General features: G+C 40.5%; 1 protein-coding gene across 2 annotated transcripts in view; it reads right to left on the bottom strand.

Annotated features, from left to right (window-relative positions):
* Nucleotides 1-22,140, bottom strand: part of PPARGC1A (PPARG coactivator 1 alpha) — a 373,925-nt gene that overhangs the window by 105,210 nt on the left and 246,575 nt on the right. The gene's annotated exons all lie outside the window — the stretch shown is intronic.

Genomic DNA, 22,140 nt, shown 5'->3' with positions numbered 1-22,140 from the left:
TGAAATAAAGAAAAGATCTTTTCCAACGTAATTTGGAAACTGCAGCTGCTTTCCAATGCTGAGATGGGCACCTCTTAGAGAACCAGGGTGGAATTTTTTTTAAAGCCTATTAAAAAATGTATTGATAGAAAGTAATCTTTTTAAAGAAATAGACTTATTGATCAGAAATCTCTCTTCAACTCGCGTTTTCTCCAGACAAAAAACATTCTTCTGTAAAAGCCCCTCACTTTACTGTTTGGTACCTGATGGTTTTCAATAATTTTGGGATGGGGAGGTGGTATTTTGCCAAGGAAAGGCAAAAAAAGCCCTTCTTCCATTAAGAGGAAAACCTTACCCATGCTCTGATTTTCAGGACTTGGAAGTATAAAAAAACTCATCAAACCTCTTTTTTTTTTCTTCTTCTTCTTTTTCTTTCTCCCCACCTTAAGACAGAGTAACAACTCTAAACTATTTCCTGTGCAGCTTTTGTTTCCTGATCCCACACAGCAGCTCCATTACACAGCTCCACTTGTACAGACCTCGGCAGCCCAGGCAGGCTGGATAGAGCCATGGAGAGGAGCTGCCCTTTAAATAAAGAGCACAGCTGCGCGTAGGTTGTTTGGGGATTTAAGTGTCAACCCCTCTAACTACATTAATGGGAATTTAAAGTGTAAAGAGATACCACTGATACAGAGAAAACAAAATTTTTGATCTGACGTTTACTCAGCATCAGAACCAGTGCAGAACAATAGCATGTACTTTGTAGCTTTCACAGATATAATGCAATCTAACCCCCCTTTATCTTAATATACTGCATTTTTCATAGTGAGAATTATCATGTTGAAAATTATTCTGAAAAACAAAGACAGACATGACACCAATGCTACTCAAGGCAATTTAAAATCAGGCCTTATTTGGCTGTGTTAATGTTTTAAAGCAGAGGGTACAAAGAGGTTTGTTATTTTTGTACTAATAAAGATCCCAGAAGCCTGCAAGGATTTGTAGGCTACTTCAGTATCTAGGGAATGTGCCAAAGGACCATGCGTTGTATTCCCAACAATGAGAGAGAAGCACAGAGTTTTGCTGCAGTCTTGGTACTTTCACTATGTGTCACTGTGCATCAGCGTTAGCAGAAGAACCGAGAGCATGGCTAATGAGAGAGAAAGTAAAAATGGTGACATATGATTTTTCCTGAAACATCACATCTCTCTTTTCCATATATTAGGAAAAGGTTATGTTCCTTTTGCTTATAATTATAAAACAAGAATGTTAATACCACAATGGTTCAGCATAAATCAATTTCCAACCGCTAAATGTATTAGGGAGTACTTGTAATATATTATCCAAAAAGGGAAACAAATCCAAGGCTAGGATTTTTTGCTGATACTTTCTAATGGTATTGAAAACGCTAGATAACATTTTTGTTTCTGTTAAGAATTGCTGCTTTTTTCACACCTGAAAACCTTTGAAAATACATTTTCTTATCTGCAGTGAATAATAAACAAAACTGATTTATACAACTAGAAATGTGTTAAAAATTAATCAAAATTACTTATGATGGAATAAATGTATCAAACTGATTTTTTTAATGTTAAGGGGTGGTATTTTAAAGCATATCCTAGATTAACAGTTGTTATAACTACTGTTGTTATTGTTATGATTAGTAAGTATTATTATAATGTAAATAGTGATGCAACAAAAGCAGAAATCCTTGAAGCTGCCTCATTTAGGGTCTGAACCAATGCCTACTAAAGTTAAAGGGATCTCAACAAATATTTCAGATACATTATTAAGAATGAACCAAAAGACTAAGGTGATTAAGTTTCAATTCTATAAAGCTATTTTTAAGAGTACTGATATATTTCTATCATATGAAAATATATCTGTATTTCTAGTTCATCTTGAATGCAGCAGTCCAAACATAATCCCTGTAATTAACAGATAGTCCAGCATGCTGGTTAGACTTTCCCCTCTGAAGCAGATAAAGTCATTTATAAGAAAGAGAGAAAAAGAAGGGGGGAGAAAATACATTTTTCTATAGGATGTAATGTTTTACTGTAATACTTTCATTTATATGTGGATATTTTAAAATATGTTTTAAAAGACAGCTGATTTTTCTGTTGAAATGCAGACCTAAAGATATTTTTATCTTGATGCACAGGAGTTGCACAGAAATCTCAGGACCTCTAATGAGAGGACACCTAACCAGTCTGTTGCAGGGATTTGTCCAAAACCCAAAATTGCTGTACCACATGGCCCAACATTGGCAGTATCTGTTGAGCAGAGCAACTGGAAGAAAAAACAGGATCCTTTGCAATATGAAGAAGTCTCCCTTCACTGTCTGATCAGAGAGGCAATGATAATGCCACTGCATTGATTGAAGGGGACGTTTCACACACCATGCGGTCACTCAGAATGAACAGCAAGCGAGAAGCTCCTTTTTTTGACAACAAACAAGGCAGGCAAGTGAGTGGACACCTGGTCATTTAAAATGCACCAGGATTTGAATGGTGGGCCTGTTCGCCAAATTGCTGCTGCTGTTCTGAGCCAGAAGAAGTAAAATGTGTTTCCCTTATACATTTCAGCTGTTGTGCTGTATCAGAAGGCACTCTGGGCTGGAATGTGAAAACAAGCCCAAATCATCATCCTGGATTGTTTTCCCACAGCTCCTACCAGCTTTCACATTGCAAAAACCCATCTGACAAATACTGCCATTAGTGCATTACCTTCAAATTAGGACTATTAAAGTTCTGTCCCAGCCTGATATAAAATAACAAGTATTTTTTTAAATTGCATAAAGCACAATGTTAATTCCAGCAATTGCATGGTTAGTGCCATGGGCAGATGACAGAGTTTGTGGGTATGGTAAGTACTTCCAACCTGTAACTAAAGCCCAGCATGTATTGATATCGGAGAAAAGCTTGCCATTTTTCTTTGTCTGCCCCAATTCTCATCAACAGTATACATCACCCCGTACAAGGTGCCTCCTGCCTTTTTTTAGCAATTTTCTGGATTACTCCTAAAGGTGACTACATGAGAAGTGCCTGATAGGTATCTCCCCACTGCACAACCTTCTCATTACTCTCTCCTTATCTTCCCAATCAGAACCATAGCATGACGTTTTGGTGCCCCCGGCGTCATCCACCCAGTGCTTGATCTCTCTGTGCTGCTCTCATCTTCTGCAGCACCTCTCGCCGAGCCCTATGGCATCGCCTTCTGCGCTCTCGGTGCCCCACTCAACCTACACTTGATGTGGCTCTGCCTCTGCTCACCAACAGCTGGTCTCGGGAAAGCTCAGAAAGACCCGGTTAAACCTTTTCCCATTCACAGGCACTGCTCACACACTGTGCGCAGAGAAAGCCCCTTTATTATTCACCTTCATGTCCTACAAGTGAATATCCAAATGCAGTGGCATTCATCAGAAGGAGTTACTGGAAACGTTTACACTAATGATGCTCCTGTCTAAATTGGTTACTAATCTTATATTATGGTTAAACTACCAGAAGGATTTCTGAAACGACATATTATTTTTGCTAGTTAGTGTTTTTTATCAGACAGATAATGGGGAGAAAAGAAATAAATAAACTAAGGGAGGTAAAATTACATCATCTTACTATTTCAGCATGATAAACAAAATGATACTCACTTCCCTCCCCAGAGTGCTGTGAGGTTTATTCCATTAAGGTCTGTCACGTGCTTGGATGAAAGACCCTGTAAGTGCATGGTGTTATTAGTAAAAATTAAATAGAAGACTAGATTTTAATTGTTAGGATAAACAGTCTAAGATCTGCTTGGCTAAATGCATTTGGGAGAGGAACCCAGGACCACTATCGTGCCAGTGTTGCACACCCTTATCAGATCTGACATCTCTTAGCCTCCAAAAGATCAGGTTTGCTCAGGTTCACACCTACCAAAGCTAAAATTCATCATTGCTATCCTTCCCCCAACCCTGGGACAGAAACACAGCACACAGGCACAGCACACAGAGCCTCTATTCCCATGCCTGGTGAGGGCCCCTGCCCCTCCAAGCACAGGGTACACAGTCCCCTCTGTCACTGAGCTTGTGGCTGCCCTTGCCCCCTACATCCAGAAGGAAATTGCTGTTTCGTGGTCTTTCTGCCTTTCACCACAATGGACAAAGGAAAAAAAAAAATAATCGCCCCATCAATGTCTCACCAGAGATAAAAGAAAGAGACATAAAAAGCATTTGTGTAACACTGCGCTGATCAATCAGAATTAGAGATATAACTGCCCTTAATATCATGTGTGAGTAAAGGTCTAAAATATTTTTGCATTGATCATTCATGATTAAAACTAATGTCATCTGGTAGCTCTGGTGTTGGTTGGTTGTTTTTTACCTTTGCTGTCAAGTGAAGCCTGTGCTGGGCACAGCCATCTGGGGCTTTACATCTTCCCAAGCATGCTGTGCAGTCTGATGGCATCTCTTGCGTAAAAGGCATAGACTGACAGGGATTCAAAGGAGACGCAACTGCTGCAGTGAAGAAGCTCCTTTCACATCAGGGAAAAAGGTGGGGACGGATAAAGCTGTGAAAAATAGCATTTCTGGTGGGTAGAAGAGGAACACTAGTAAAGACAGAAGGCCCTTCACAAACAGGCTCTTCTGCTTTTGGGGAGCGATGATTTTGCCAGCTTTAAATGTCCTTTAAAAGAGGGCAGGCAACCTGTGCCTACAGAACTGCTCCCAAAGACTGCGTGCAACGCGGAGCCTCCAGGGTGTAGCTAAGGCATAATAGCTAGTTCCTACTCATGTATTTTGTTTGAAGGGAAAACTACTTTCACTGCGCTGAGCGTTAACAACCCAACTGCCGCAAAGGTAACAAGCTTTTCCCACCAGGGATAAGCTTGGAGATGTTTTAAAAATGGAAATTTTGAATTATAGTGGCCTCTTGCTAGTGGGTACTACTTACTGAAAAGCAGCATTTGCAAGGCTGATGGTTTGGGCTTTCATACAAAAGTCCCCCACTAGAAACTGGGTCTTGAAACACCATTGAAACAACTGGAAGCAAGAACATCAAGCATGATGGTTTGCCACCTTCCAACCTCTCTCCCCCGACCCATAGCAACAGGCTGAATTCAAACAAACAAACAAACACACAGGAAAGAGTCTATGGAGATTTTACATCAGCCTCCTCCAATAATCCCCATCCAGTGATTCTCGGGATGGATGGCTTTCAGCCACACTGCTTCCTGACTGAGGGGGAGGGAGGCTGGGCTGGAGCAGCCGTAGCAGGGAAGCCTGCTCTGAAACACCCAGGCTGGGCTACTGGTAACTCAGTAAGATGGGCGCTTCCCCTTAGGTTTATGCACGGACCAGCACCAACCTTACCCGCATGCCAAGCTACTCGGATAGCTTGGTTTTAGGGGAGAGATCACCATGTATACCCATTTGTCATAGAACAGCTATAGATTCGCTGCAGTCTGCAAGCAAGCCCTTGTTCTGCAGCTACAATGTGGTTAGGCGTGCGCTGAGGAGGGGCTGAGGCATCCTGCAATGGTGGCACCATCTCCTGCTTCTCAGAAACCGCCTTCCAGCACTAAGCAGCCTGAATTGGGAGTATGGACTGAATTGGAACCATGCAATTTTTAATGAGTCTACTTATTGAATTTTTAATTTGCAGATTATTGACTGTACGGACTGTAATGGCTTTGAACAACAGGGTGAGTGTGTATGCCAGACATCTGAAGTAATTCTATGTGAAAAGAGATGGCAAATTGCTGGAGCCTTTAATTACACTATTATTTAATAGTATTAAGGAAGGGCCTGAAAAAACAGAATACTCTACCCCAGCACATTTATCTACATCTCAATAAAATGAAATTATATTTGTGTGAGGGGAGGGGAGGGGTGGCTCTGAATATATATACTTGTGTATAACATTTCTGAATGGGCTCGGTATGAAAGGACAGGGCATAAAGAAGCGATGGATTCAGTCCGTGGGATTTTAACACTTTTTGCTTCTATGATCCTATAACCCCCCAACACCAAGAAGGCATTAAACGAAAAGTAATTAGCTTTCTGTCCTGCTTTTTTTTACACATATGAAGACGGTTAAAAGAATGATGCTGTCACCGATCCCTACATCTGTCTGCATATTGTATGCTTTATAGATGTAGGGCCCGATGCCACAGAAATGGGGACACCCAGGGTTTTTTTCGGCAGGCCCTTGGCAGCATGTTCAGCACAAAAATCCATTCTCAGCAAAGAAGCAGCAGCCGTGGGCTGGCCTCTTCGCCATAGCCAGCCCAGGTCATGCCAGGCATTCCTTCCCTCTCTGGCAGCAGGGTACCACTCTTCCTTCGTGATTTTATTTGGAAACAAAAAGAAACAACATTCTGTCATCAAACATCAGTAAGGTATAATTATTATAGCTACGTTTTACCTACCACAGTGAACATTATTACTATGTGAAGATCACAAATACCAAGCCTCCAGGAATGTCACACAAGAATGTCATAACTAAGCCTACGTCTAAAATAAACACTTGGGAAAACTCTCCTCAAAATCACTGTCTACCTACATGCAAATGCATGTTATTAAGGGCTGCTCTTTAAAAGATTTGAGAAATAACTTGTGCAAAAAACAAGGATTGTTGTTGCGGGGGAAAAAACAACAACCATGCAGAGGGCTAATATTTTGCCATGACTTCTCTCCAGCTGGTGGTGTTGGAAGGAGCCTTGAGTAACGGCAGGCCACAGCTCAGCCGAAACACTGCAGCTGCTCAGGACGTGCTGCCATCAGAAACAAGTCCGAGGCCCAGCTCTTCTCTCCTTCATACTGACTATACACCTGACTTGTATTTCTGCTGCCCCTTGCCAACAGCTGCATCTCAGGCAGGGAATTCAAAGCTCTGTGACAAAAAAAGCACCTTTGCTAAAATGTAAATACACTGTGCCCAACAAATTAATCTGAGTAGGTGTCAGTGGCTGCTTTAGATAGATACAGTTTTACTCACTTCTGGCCAGCTCGTGCATTGAGGTCTAGTGTTAAAAAAGAAGAGACAGCGAATATATACCCTGTCGGAAACAGAAATGGCACGCAGCAGGACAGAGCTTGTCAGTGGAGGGATGAGCCAAGGAAGGGAATTTTACAAATTCCTTTCAATGTCAGGTCCTTAACACTGCAGCAGCAATTCTGTGTACTGAAGTTTTGTTTCATGCCCTATATATATTCCCTTTTCATGGAGAGAAAGCTGGGGACTGAGCTTACTATTCTTGGAGTGCTGTCGTGGATGGGTGGAATACTAAGAGAACGACATCTGAAAATGTACACTCACAACGTCTTATCAGTATTGGACATACATAATTTTTTCTTGCGAAGTTTTTGCTATTAAATTGGTTGTCACAGAAATTCGCGTGCTTCTCCTTGCTGTTTTTTTTTTAAAAAAACCCGCTACATTACTGTATTTTTTGATGTCTTATTTTAATGTTCCTTAAAGATAAAGCCAACCGTCTATACTAAAATTTCATGCACCCTTTTCTTTGGTTGAACAGAACTGCATTCTCACTACACAGTAAAATTTCACATACATTCAATAACTCAGTAGACTCCACTCAGATGAAAATATCCACCTGTAAGCACGAAACATTTCTGCCTTAATTGAATGTAAATGCAACCTTCCTCAGCACACGCTCTCTCAGGCAAAAGAAAGTGCGTGCGCCATGGCTGTAAAGCACCACCGGTTCATCTGCTACCACGGGAAGGAAGGACGGTTTAGTTGAATAACTGAAACACTGGCCCTTGCTTTGGTCTACTCTTGGACAACTAAATGCTAAGGTTGAAGAAGGTTTCTCTCAGCCAAAGTTTTTGATAAATTATAATTGGTCAGAATTATAAAACTGGCACTTATCTACTTGATATAGAGACTTCATGTAATGCTTTATGGGAACAGGATACATGGGCATTTGAAGTGTTTGTGGCTAAACACAAGTTGGCAACTACCACCGATAGTCCACCAAACATACTGTTCTTTTAATAATCTCAATTTTTAAGCTGAAGTGTAATTCACTACAGATTTTCCAGAGCCCACTATAAATGAGACAATGGCAGCGTTACTCTGCAGTCTTGTTTGAAAACAAGAACTGTTATTGACTGTTTGTGGAAATGCTGAACAATGAACCAATATTTCCATCGATAGCGTTTAATCTCTTGAGTAAGGTTGTCAACCAAGCCTTTATGTGCTCTTTGCAAGGCTTACATTGGAGCAATTGGAGCACAGCAGAGAACTGCCGTGGCTGGAGCAGAGTTCTAGAGGAAGAGTAGCAGAAGAAACCACCAAAAAATTCCCTATTTAGTATGCTGAGGGTCTGAAAATGAGGATTGTTTTGAACATTGTGTGTATGAATGCTTTGCATGAAGGCTGCCTGGGATTATGTCAGCTTTGATAAAGATGAAGCAGAGCTTAGAAAAGATGTACAGGCTTCAGCCACAGAAAAGCAATACACAGACACCTTCCAGAAAAGTTCCAAGGTAAAGGGCTTGCAGTACAGCTGGCCACCACCAGGTCCCAGGATGATAATGATGGTGATAATAGTAACAACAACAACACTACTACTGAATTAATTCTTTAATACAGAATAGATAATAAGTAACTAAAGCCACCTAACATGTAAGTGGGAGAATTGTTTTCGCTTTAAGTGAAGAAGGGAGAGCTACTTCTGCATCAAGACATAGCAACTTTGATTTCAGAAAATAGGTACATTCGACGCAGCAGTCAGCGAAGTAACTGAGAGAAACCAAAGAATTAAGCACAATGGAAAGACACGGTGCTCTATTAATAACGCTCACCTTTAAAGAAGCATGATAGGTCCATGGCATTTAATATCAGTGCTTATCAGAAGCATCTCATGAGATTTCAGCTCTTTTAATGTATGTCTCACAAAAGAAACACTACTAAAGAGTGCTGACTTCAATGTTTTCCTACTGCTAACAGCTACCTTTCAGGGAAGATCCCGTGAAGCTTTCCTCTTCCACATTTAACTGACTGTGGATTTCCACGCTTAATTGAATGGGATTCAATAGCAGGAGCAGAGAGAGTTCAAATTGTCCCTCTGGGGATTCGCTCACCAGAAATTACTCATTCATGCCATGACATTTTGAGGGAATATCATAATGTCGTTTTGGACACAATGTCATAACTTAGAGGAACAGAAGAATAAGATGGAAACATCAATTACGATAAAAGAAAGGGTGTAAAAATCACGCTTTGCCCTGTGTCCTTCCTTTCACAGGGAAGCCTAGTTCAAAAGAGACTGCTCTGTATCTGCAGTCCCTACGTATATTCATGATTGGGTCAGTACCATCAGCCGTGACAGGTCACCTGCAGGCCATATCCTGCTGACCCACATTCATCCCAGCCAGTCCAAAATCCTACGTGGCAGGATGGAGGAGAGACATGCTATGGAGACCGGTGTAGCAGGAGAGTGGTATCTGCAGGATCTGGCCCTTTCCCACAGCACAGCATGGTAAAAAGGGACTGACATAGATATGGTGGGTACACTTGTCTGATCGTACTACAGAGGGGAGCAGAATGCAAAACCTTCATATGCACATGTATGTACATGAATATGTATATGTATATGCACATGTGTACGCATAGACGTAGATATATAAAGGGTCCACAGTTATTCTGGCGATTCTGCGTCATGTGCTGACACTGAATTACATTAGCAATACAGTGTAATGTTTTTTAAAAACATGAAAAGTAAGTGTGAAAAATAGGGCAGATGCAGAACTGTCATGGAAAGGCTGGGTGTTTGAGGCATTTAATATGGGGATACACCATCTTACAGACAATCCACCAGTCATGTATGTCCTGTGTGAGAACAATGACTTGAACCCCCTTCCAAAAACACCCCTTGCACGGCTGATGAGACACAAGCCGGAAGGTAAAAGGGGACAGAATTTCCTAGTGGATTACGGCTTGAGGAGAAAGTTGACTCGACCCTAGCCTGCATGCATTAAAAGCCTGTATTGTAATCCTTTCCCTTGGTCTTCAACCTGCTATCTGACTTACATTAATTAAATATAAATGCAAATAAGAATGAGTTACTTTCATCACAAATAAATATGTTAAAATGAATCCATCTGTTTTTGTGGTCATCAAACTTCAAGGAACAAGGCTCTAAGTTTGTAAAAACATAAACCAGTGCTAAAGGACACCTTTACGTTCAATGCCCAGTTTTAAGCTACTTCTTACTCTTTATACATTATTTCACTTACTGTGGTAAATTTGCACTTTTCATGCATTACATTACAGCTGCTATACCAACATTAAAAAGGCACTAAACTTTTTACCACAGTGCACTGAATGGCATCAGTTACCGCGTTTTCAGTAAATATTTGTAGAATGGCTTTTTCCAGGTCAGATGGGCTGCCCAGACCCACTGCCACCCACCCCGACTGCCCCACTGGCAAGTTAAGTGGTGGAGACAGCCAGAGGACAACGTGCTCCCAACCTCCATGAGCAGCTCTTTACAAAGACTTAACGGGGATAGTAAACTTCCTAAACCTAAATAGGGTTTCATCACCGTGATATTATAATTATTCAGTTTTTCAGTTACTGCTGCAACTTCATTTCATTTAGCAGTAGGCTTTTTAGATTACAGTCCATTTATTATCAACATTTTTTTTGCACAGAAGGTTACAACGGTTTATTAATCCATCAATGGACTCCCTAAAAATATGATCAATGATGCTGCATGAAATGTCATTCTTTATACACTTTAGGAGGTTTGGCAATTAGCACTTCAAAACATTATGACTGTATTGAAGGTTTAAAAAATACTTGTAAAAAAAAATACAGAACCATATCCCTGAAGAGTTCTGCTGAATTAGAACAAAATGCTGTAAATCTTACTACCTGACAACACTACTTTTATGAAATTGTTAAAAAATGCATGTTATTTGCAATTTATTTTTTTTCTTTAAGTATTAGAGCCAGCATTTGATTAATGAGACTGTGTCTACAGCAACTCCATACTCCTCAGAGCCTCATTTCAGATGTACCTTAAAGCCTGGGAAGGACTGCTATTTTCCAAAGCATTTTATTAAAAGAAAACAATCTGACAGAGCTGCTTGCTCAATACAGTGTAGCTATGAACCGCGTGAAGTTATGAAACGCATTATAGTTCGCTTTTTTTGGACAAAGAGAGGCTCTTCAATTTTAAAAGTGTAAACGGGTGAAGATTGAATCATGGCAGTGAAAGTGTCATAAATACATGTCTCATCGCTCACCGCACAGTGTGCAGATACAGCAGCAACACCTTACTACAAGCTGAGAGGGAGTTAATGCCATACACCCTCTTGCACTACATTCACGTTACATTCAAAGGACAGAGAACACTTTTCTGAGCCTTGTTTTAAGAATACTGCTTACTGTAGCAGCGTGCCAAATATTTTGGTTGATATTTAAATAATTCATGAATGCTAAACTCATCTCTTTTTTTAATAGAAGAATAAAACCGTCATATTCAGAAGCTGACCTTTTTACTCAGCTATATAAACCCATTAACAATACGGAAAAACATATCCCAAACATAAAAAGCTTTGAAATATCAATTTAAAGGCTACTTTCTGCTATATCCTTTATTGTAAATGTTACCAAGAAAAAAGCAGAAACCAAAAATCAATTTTTAATATATTTCTTCCTACCACAGGGCATCGGAAACATTAACAGTTTCTGCATCTACATGGCTACTCTTCACAAGCTTTGCTCTTCCCACAAGTGCCTTTAAAGCATGATTAAGGTATGTTTGCATATACATTTGAAGTACTTCTGGATGTAAATTAATTAACAATAATACAGTACACACAAACAACTTTCCCATTGTTTCATTACCCAGAATAACATTTTGACATTTACATAGCTGCTGTAACTTAGGCAAAAGAAAATGTTGCACATTTTTTATTAGTTAACTGGATTCCCAGTTTGATGTAGGAACCAGACTTCTGGAGTTAAGTTTCGAAGCCACTGCTGTTCTGCAGAACTCAGCTCTAGTACAGACATTTTTTGAGAAAGTTTTCTGCCTCTAAACTTTCAGTGGTCCAGGAACACTAATTAGGTCTTAAAACTTCCACTGACAATAGGCATCACAATAAAATTATTGTGCGGTAGCTCCTCTGAAGTGAATGCTACATAAGCAATGGTTATGAACAGCCTTGTGCAATCCAAGTGTGGAAATGCTCCCTTTCTTTTTCTTCCTTGCTTCCAAAAACTCTTCTCTTTCCATCATAAATCTGTACATGTACACTTCTGCATAATTTCCACACTCCATTTTTTAATGACATTTTACCCTACTGCTCCCAGCCACTCCAGTTTCCAGGCTTTCCTTGCCACTATTGCTCAGCCTACTCTGTCATGTTTATGCAGATGATGGTGGAAATTTCCTCAGTAATCAAAAAAGAGCAGTAGGTGCCTTTGCAAGCCTGCAGAGAGGAAGGTCTGGATTAGGGATCTAATTAATTAGGGATCAGGAACCTAAATTATGTAGATCTCTCTATATTCACAATGTAGATATTTACTTCCAGAGGACTGGTTCACTCTGTGCCTAAATCAGGCGGGTGAGATATAATCTAGATATTTTCCTTTAGGTTCACATAACATTCTATCATAGGTTTCATGATTATTACCAGATCAAGGTCCTGCTCGTCAATACAACATATATGTGTATATTATTATTCTACTAATAAAATGATACTACATGCCAATCAGTAACATGTACTTCAGCCTAGAAGTAGCACGCTAAACTAGAAAGCAGAAAAAAGACAACTGGAGAACACTGAGACATTGCGAAACCACTGCAGAAAATTAAACTATGTTTGCTTGGGCTTCAGGTTTTTCTTACACTCTTTTATCTACTTTTAAATACCACCAACCTTTTCAGGTTGTCCCATGCTTAGAAGTGTTAGTCAATCTACTTGATAGCTTGTGGCAAAGACTGACCCTGGTATTATTGGAAGAATCTATGGGAAGATACCAGTATTTCAGAAATACACAGTAGCACTGTTACAGTAATACTGCAACATTACAGAAGTATTACAAAAATTCTCCCTGTGCCTGGAAACACATTATTTAAACTCCACAGTGCTGCACACCCAAAGCCTCTTCTCCAATCAACTGTAACAGACTTGGCTCCACAAAGGCAAACTGGATAAATATTACTCTTAACATATTAAAAGGAATAAATGATAAAACCAGCTTTTCATATCACACGAAAGCCATCAATGCATGTCATGTCATTTTAAAGCGATCTTTTAAGTGTTAAAATAAACAGCAGAAACGTAGAAGGCCACGAAAAAATTTTTTGTTCCCTTTTAGAGAAGGAAGGTAATCCAAGGGATTTAGAAATAATTGTACAGCTTCAGCACCGAATAATTGCAGTAAGTAAAAGCTTATTTAAACTATTTTAACCTGGAGCTTTACATCTGTCAGGTCAGGGCTGTCAGGTGCAAACTCCACTCGCAGGGTATCAGAGATGCTTTCTAAATACCCCTGCATATCATATATATTGCTGCAATGCCTTGGTGCATCAGGATGAGTTAAGAACAGTCTTGTCCCTAGATTTAATGATAATCAGTATGTCATTAAAATGTGATTTCATTTTGGGTATGACCACTGTCAAGCTACAGGCACGATAATATTCCTGTGGGAAACCCTGTTGAGCCCCCTTAAGAGAGACCTATCTCTGCCAGTAAGGAAGGAGCACAGCTTTCTTAAAACAATGTGGCAAATGTAGGGTCTCTCAAGAGGAAAAGATTTAATTCACTTTTTCATGTTAGTCGTTGCTACCTATTGATGTCCTAAACCTGCTGCTGAATACTAGGGAATTCACAGTAAGCAACCATAAGGTAAAGCTTTTACCGGCATGTATCTAAGCATTAATTGAAATGCCTCAAGGCAGAGTAAAAATGCTTCTGAAACATTTACATGAGATGAACAGAGCTCGGGTAAGAAAGAAAAAAAGGGTATTCTCAACAGTTTCCTTTATAGATATCTGCATCAATTAGTCTTTAAATACAATGAATTTTTGACTTAAGCTCTCAGAATTAAAGCCTGTTGCAAAGATCTCCAAGGTCTCGAGAAAACGTGGCTCAATGAAATACCCTGCAACTATTTTTATCAAAGCAGCACTTACAGGATTGGTCTTCTAATAGCAGGCTTAGAAGACACTGGGTTTGGTTGCTTTTGGTTTAGTTCTTTTTTTCTTTTGAAGGCTCTCAGGGAGTATTTGTCAGGGAGACTTTGAGGCTACATAATTTAGGTACATCATGCTCCTGTGTACAGCACACACTACCAAACACACAATTATGACCAAATCTTAATCCTCCTTCCACTGTATCTTCTGAATAATAACCTGTGTCATTACAGAAAACCATTTTTTACTGCAAGTGAGGTTGTATGCCAGAGTAACTTCCCCTTACCCCACTCCTGCTGCAATCCTGGTGAGCCATGTTGAGCCCTGGGTAACATGGTAGAAACAGTGTGGAGAGCCTGGCCCTCGCGTCCCCGGTGGGGCACAGGCCAGGGACTCTGCAGGGAAAGATGGCGAAGGACTGGATGGAAAGCACTAACACACACCCCTTCCAAGCAAGGTCTGGGGAGGAAATTCTAATTTTGGAGAAAATTTTAATTTTTTTCTTGCAGAAGTGATGTGTCACCCCGCAAAGTGCGATAGCTGCTGTCTGCTGATAACTCTGTGACAGGCAGTAGTTGGGAGCATCAAGCTTTTGGCAGCCTGGGATAGGTTGGTATCACCCACAGGCTTTTTGAGTTTGATTTTCTGGTTACTCCCTGTCACTTCTCTAGTCACTAGCATGTGCAACACATATCCACACGTCCATGGTGCAGCTGATGGGAACAGCACTGCCTGGGGGAGGCTTGATGGGGCTGTAAGCTGCAAGGCCCAAACTAATAAAACTCTTTGGGAGCAAACTTCTGATTGCACTTAGTGCAGGGAGACTTTGTGCAGGTCCTGGCACCAGGGGTCCCAGCAGGGTCCTCCACCCCTGGGGAAACAGGGTTCTGAAGCTGTAATCTGACTTAAAAGCTCCCAGCAGGGAACGCATCCCGCTCCCAAGCAAGTCGCCAGAAACTCTAGTGATCCGACTCCTGAGAAAGCATGGCCAATTTCCCCTCTGAATTTGTTGGGATCATCTTTTAACCCTGGCATCTCAGCTTGCCTTTTTCGCCTATATTAAGGAGCTATCTGCTATTAAAGGTATCGTCTTCACGTAATACCTTGTAGACCATCATCCCATCATCTCACATCCTCCTCTTGGACAAAGTAAGTAGATTGAACTTCTTAAGTCTGTAATTGTAGGGCCTATTTTCCAGAGATTGAGTGAATTTGCTACTGGCTTTAATGCTGTCGGGATTTACTCTCAGTGCTTCAGCTGGGGTAACTTCCGTGCTCAGGTCAGAAGAAAATGTAACTAAACCATTGCTGAGTTGTTCCCATTCCAAACATCTCCTCCAAATCTTTCACTGTACACTTAATATTTTTCAATCTGCTTTAATTAAGGCTTAGCAATCAGAAGACAAAATCTTTGAAGTTTAACATTTCAATAGCGTGTGAAAATGTTAAATGCTAAGTCCTTTTGTATAAGCCTTATTCTGTTTGTTAACAATTTTCCAATATATGAAACAGCTTGTTCAAAGCTGATAAAGAAGAAAAGATTGGTGTGGATAATACCTTGTGGCTAGCACGTTCCTTAAATTCAGTTATTTACCAAATGTTATGCTGGTGACAGTGGAGTGCTTGGCAAAAGCCAGACAGTAAATCATATAAAATTATACTCCCATGCAACCTTAAATTTTGCATTTTAATTGTCTTTAAACAGATCGTGCCAGTGTTATAACCTAAAATATGTAATACAGTTCTAGATAACAGAAAATGAACTGAGAGATCAGAAAATAGCAATAAGAACTATGGAGGGATGTTTCCTCCCAGTGCAGTTCATTTTATGCCTCTGAAATTGCGAGTAAGCAAACTAGAGGCATACCACTACCACAGGCTGGGCGGTTACTTCAGTACCACTCATATCTAGAGTGGTTGCTAGTGGGGAAGCACTCACAGGAATCTGTGTAATGAGTATCTTCGTGGCTGAAGAACTGGAAATCAAAGACTTACAGGCATGTGACAAGTAAGCCAAGGATCTGAGAAGCCTAGGACTGCTTTATTTCCCCCGAGAGCTGGGCAGAGAGCTGTAAGAACATACTGTACCTATAGTATATAGAAGTACAACACACTAAATATGGATTTATAATGGTATTTTTGGACATAACTTAAAAGGACTCTTTCACGTTTTGGTCTGTTTTTGTTGTTGGCAAGAAGGTCCTTGTGCAATCCTGCCCTGGTCCCTGTGAAATGTATGCTACCCAGTCTAGTTTCCATCATCTGAGTGCTCTCATAACCGACTGAACTTGATACCTAGGAAAAAATAAGCAGTCAGAAGTCTCAATACAGATACTATAATATGTATCCTAATAGCTTTACTACTGAGAGACTGGTGTTTGTTTTTATTGTTCATAAAATTTGTATTGATAACTACTTAAGCTATATAAATGATTCCCACATATGACATTCCTGATAATCTATAACAAGCCATCAAGTCTACTGTTTGTGGTAGGACCCACCCATGAAATCAGGCAACTTTGTCCATAATTTTGAAAGGAATACTATTGTAAATATTGCAGTAAAGTATGCGATATAAATGCAAGTGTACCGTAATATCCACAGCGTATGTATTAATGCAACCATTAAACAGAATAGTACTGCCACAATATTAATACATTTTAGATTATAGTAGCAGAACTAATACACATTAGGTTACATCATTTTCCTACAGTAATTACTGGAATACTACATTATCCATAAGAAACTGCCATCTGCCTTCAAGAACTCGATTTCTCTGCCATTTCAGAGCAGCAGGAGCACAGCTGCCCTCTCTGGAGACAGAGCTCCTGCTGAGGAACAGCACCAGGCATTTCAGGAACAGCAGAGGTTCACAGATCAGTGTTTTGGTGATGCTGACTCCTTGGAGCTGCATAGGTACCACTGACATGGGAAGTTCTTCAGGAAACATTTGCTGCAGGTGCAGTCTTACCTGGGAGCTGCAGATGCCTGGCACTTCTAGGTTCTCTAGATTTTGTTCTCAAGTCAAAAAAACCCTAATAAAGATGCTGCGGAACAGAACAAGAGGACCTTTGCTTTGTGATGGTGAGAGGCAAAGGTGTTTTCTGATTAATTTACGTGATTAATGCCAATCCTGATCAATGAAGATGACAAAAGGCCATAAACTCCTCCTGAGATAGTCAAGGCTTTTCAGCTTACAGAAAACAACATAAATATTCATTTGGCTTATAATGTAAACTGAAAATCCTCATTTGACCAGTTTTGAGGGCTGCCCTAACTCCTGGCCAGAAGTAATCCTTATTCCTTCAGAATTCCTGTTCTCAGGAAAAACGCAATGCCAGACTGTTGCCACAGGCCAGCCCTTGCAGGACACTGAACTGAGCATCTTCAGCCATCAAACAGGGTCTGCATTTCTCACTGCATGAAAGAGAGAATCTCAGTCCCGCAGAGAGTACATCAACAATGCTATCTGCCCGCTAATTAAATCTATCTCTGAAGTTCCCTGACTACTGGAAAAGTAACAATTGTTTTTCAAGAAATTTTATAGGAAAAATACTCTGCTCAATAAAAAAGATTTTCTCCTTGCAGAAAATGTGCAGAACATGGAAAGACACTGGCATGAGCCACACAAAAATCTAGGAAGGTAATATTGGTAAGAAATGTGCTTCCTGATCTGGAGACCCAGGTTCTCCATCCCAGCATCTCACATTCCCACATGTGATTCCTGTTATTTTTATGTCCCTCAGTTACAAGACATCCAAATCAGTAGCACAGGACTTTCCAGTGCATGCCAACCCCTGCATATTAAAAAAATGGACATGTGCAAATACCATTAATTTCTAATACAGTAATTTTTCTTTTGTGTCTCAGAAAATCTTTCTACTTCCATTTTCTAGATCAGCTCTTTTTAAATGGGCACTGCATCCCCACAGCAGGAATGTACTGGGGCTGGGGCCTGCCCAGGCTCTAGCTGAGCTGAGGAGAAAGGCTTATGGTGGAAGACTAGGCTTTGCTACATCCATGATTTACCCCCTGCACTGACATGCCCTTCTCTGCTTCCAGCAGGACTCTGAAACACATCTCGTTCCTTCCTCCTCCAAAAAGGCAGGTAGCAAAAGGAGCTGAGTTGAGGACCGCCGGGCTGAGCATGTTGTGGAGCTTGTTTGCCCATTCCTTCTCTTCTCAGTGCTCCTTGCTAACTACTATGGAGTGCTTACTGCATCCCAGACACATCCTAAGGATGCCACTTGGCTGGGAAACTGCTGGGACAAAGCACAAGGAGGCAACAGCGAGGAAGTGAGTGGGATAGGAAGGAAGGAGCACAACCAAGCAAATCCCTCTGGAGTCAGGCAGCATCTCTCTGCTCCATACCTGCTCTATCTCCCACTGCAAGACTGGTTTTCAAAGCAGAGGGAAAAGCAGGAGAGTACGGCAAGAGAGAGACAGACAGTCAAGTAAAGCAGCTCTGAACAGTACCTGCTTCAAGAGAATTTTGCCCCAACTAATACTGGCAAGCCCATAAAGCCACAGGTAAGTCCCAAAATGCAAATTGTGTCCTTTACATCAATGAACAATTCACTGGCTGGAACTTAGTTGACAGCAACACATCCCAATATTCAGGGATAGCCAATGTCTCCAAATAAAAGATGTGCTTGAACTAGAGTAGCTCCCTACCAAGGCACAGGAAGTCTCAGGATGCTACAAAACGGTACACAGACTGCTCCCTGCTCCAGACGGCTGACGGGGAAAGCCCACATCCCTCCCATTGCACAGCGCTGCAAGGATGCCCATGGGTACTGCCCCTGTGCAGACCAAGCCCACACCTGCTGCCTCTGCTCTTGGGATGTGGGGAGAGGCACACACCTGTACACAGCTTAGCAGGCTTCAGCTCACCCCCCGAACTCCCCATGATGTGGAACTGCTTGTTTGAGGATCAGAAAACCCCGAACAACTTACACCATACCACATCCACAGCACACAAAAATCCTGCTTCTCCAAGTCCTCCTGAAGAAAGAAAAATTCAGAGGAGAGAGAAGGTGTGCCCCTTTAACAGAGAGATATAATTAACCATTCCAACAATTTATCAAGGTTTCTCAGGCATTTCCAATCACAACAGTTTTAAATCAAGGTTGCATGCTTTATTTCTGAAATAAACACTCTTGTTCAAACAAGAATTATTTCAGGAAAGTTTGATAGTATATGTTATAAGACGAGGTCAGACTAGATTATCACAGTATTCCCTTCTGGCATTATAATCTATGAATCTATAAAAAAAGAGAGGATTTAATTGATGAAGTTTAGCCCCATTAGCCCCTCATTACCAGATGACATTGTCATCGTTAATCTCTGACTCCGAATGACTATAGATCCAAATTCAACCTTTTCTCTCTAATTTTATATACATTTTATATCTATGATATACACACATGGTTTCAAGGGATTATAAAATCCACCCTTTACCTTTTCCCTGCATTAAGTACATGGAAAACATTAGATTTCAGAATTATCCTGTTTGCAGGGCACTGACACTTTTTCTTTTGCTCAAAAGGAGTTTTTTTTCAGTAGATTTTCAAGGTGAAGGAAAGGAACATTGATTCAGACCAGACAAAGATGTCCAGGGATTGCTATGATGAAGATCTGAGGCTGTGTGGAAAATGACATGCAGAAGTCATACACAAGTAGTTGACATAAATGTACTTTCTTTTTAGCTCAGTGACAACCTTACACAGACATCCTCATCTGGATATGGAGATGATCGTAATGCTGTTACCAGGGAATAATGATTTATGAAACGTCCTGCTGAAGCCTGGTTTTGGATATCAAGTAAATTCTGAGCAGCAATTTTCTTATATCCATTTATAATCCCCCCCCCCCCAAGTTTGCAAAAGAAAACAGGAGTAATGGAAACCTTCAGACAGTCCATTAATTTTACACCCCCTTATATCAAGTCATTCCAATTCATTTCTCAGGCATTTACTTTACTTTTAAACTATTTCTCCTGTCCAAATTTTGTCCTCAGACAAGAAACTGGACTGAAGTGGAGCAGCTATTCCATACAGCTTCATTACAGGCAATGAAGGAAAACAATCTGTTGAGTTCACTTCTGTTTGGACTGGCCTGCCACTGAAGAACAATTGTGATTTAAGGATACCTGCAACATGTGGAGTATATAAATAGAGAAAATGCAGATGAAATATTGAGTTGACAGAACTCAATGGCAAAACTGTTAATTTTATTTCATTCCAAGCATACAGCCTCTCTCCCACCCCATCTCTCAATTTCATAGTGCGATTTTTATTTTTAGCATGTAAGAGTGAGTAAGTTTGAACGCAATAACACATTTCTTCAATGTTAAAACCAATGTTTATGGAGACAATTCTTTCAGGTATAGATGTCCCTGTCTTTGGCCCTTGGAAATAGGTTGAACCTTCCTGATGCTCGGCAGCACTCAGCGCTGGGCACCCCATGCCCACAGCTGCCCAGGGGTTAATAAGGGAACAAGGCAGCTCTTCAGCAGTTTGCTCCCAAGTGCATTCACCAACCGGAGGACACACACCAAAAGCCTTGTCTCTGTTCTTCTCTTTTTCAAATTAGAAATAGTCTTTCTTTCTTGAATGGGCAGCTGAAGAATGAATCTGCGTGCAGTTTGCTTCTCAGAAAAACAAAGTAAAGAAAGATATTTATAGCTCAAATCTAAAGTAAACCATACCTGAGAAGCCAGATTAGACAAAAGTCCTTTTTTATCTGAGGTTTTTGGTACAGATTAGGGAGGATTAAGACAGTATCCTTCTCTCACTGTCATGTGAACAACTGCAGCAAAGTGCAAGTTTTAGCAGGCTCCCCATTAACATGAAAGACCAGCAATGTTTAAAGGTAGGCACAGAAGTTTTTCTACCAGCCTGTGTCACTTCCCCAGAGCTGACAACAGAGAGAGAGTTCAAAACAAGTAGTTTGGGTTAATAGTGTACTTGCATGTAAATACATAAAAGCTTCACTGCTGTAAAGCTAATTTAAAAAAGGACATTTCTCTTTATAGTTCCCCTGAGTATAATAGAAGCTATGATATTCTTTCTACCATAATGTACGTTTCATTAAAGAGCTGGAGCTATAATTGTCTACATCAGTACGTAGCGGCAGACTGGATAAATTGTCCACATAAATTGCTTAATACAACTCTGAGCCCTGTTCCAGAGCACTGGTGACTCCTGCAACTGCATCACAGAGTCCCACCTGAGGTTATGCCACTGCCTGCAGCTCTGCAGGGCTTTGGACAGACCCAGAACAACCCCAAACCCCATAAAACCACCTGGTGCTGAACTCCACACTCCACAAACAACACGGCATTAAACATTTAAACCCATTCACTACATTCCACAGTGGACACGATTACGTGCCAGTAATATGGAAGATTTATGTGACAATTATGTATATGAAGCGATATGCAGGCTATTATCATTCTGAATAAATCAATAAAGTCAACTGAAAAATTAAACTGAGCATGTATGGAACATTTGACAGCAAATACATTTCGGTCTCTTAAGCGCTGTCATTTTCATTGCAATTTACTGCCTACCCTATAAGAGGGTTAAATCAGAAAAGTGAATAAAGCAAGAGAAGAGGTCTCAGAAAAGGAACTACAGCGCATTGAATCGCAATTTACCAGTAAATCAGCACGGCAGAAGGAAATTTTTGTCATAACAGGGCTGTAACATTTTTTTTAAAGCCAGTTTTGTCTTGAACTTGAAGCTAACGTTCATTAATGGCAATTTTAGGACTGTACTAAAATATAAAATACACTACAAATGTAGAGATGTAATTTCATTGGTTTAAGGTTTCTGTGCATTATTCCTCATAAAATATGAATGCTGTTATCGACTCCGTAGGTAGGATGCAAAGTATCACCTTTTTAAGCTGAAGAGGAAAGAGGGAAATCTCTGAGACAACAGCCATTTTCCAACCTAACGTGTAGACTCAGCATTCTCCCAACAGAGTTTTTTTGATCTTAAT

Source organism: Falco punctatus (genome assembly GCF_963210335.1).
Source record: "Falco punctatus genome assembly, chromosome: 1".
In the NCBI taxonomy this organism is placed as follows: Eukaryota; Metazoa; Chordata; class Aves; order Falconiformes; family Falconidae; genus Falco; species Falco punctatus.
The sequence above is the reverse complement of the archived record's forward strand: the minus strand, read 5'-3'. Positions and strand labels throughout refer to the sequence as shown.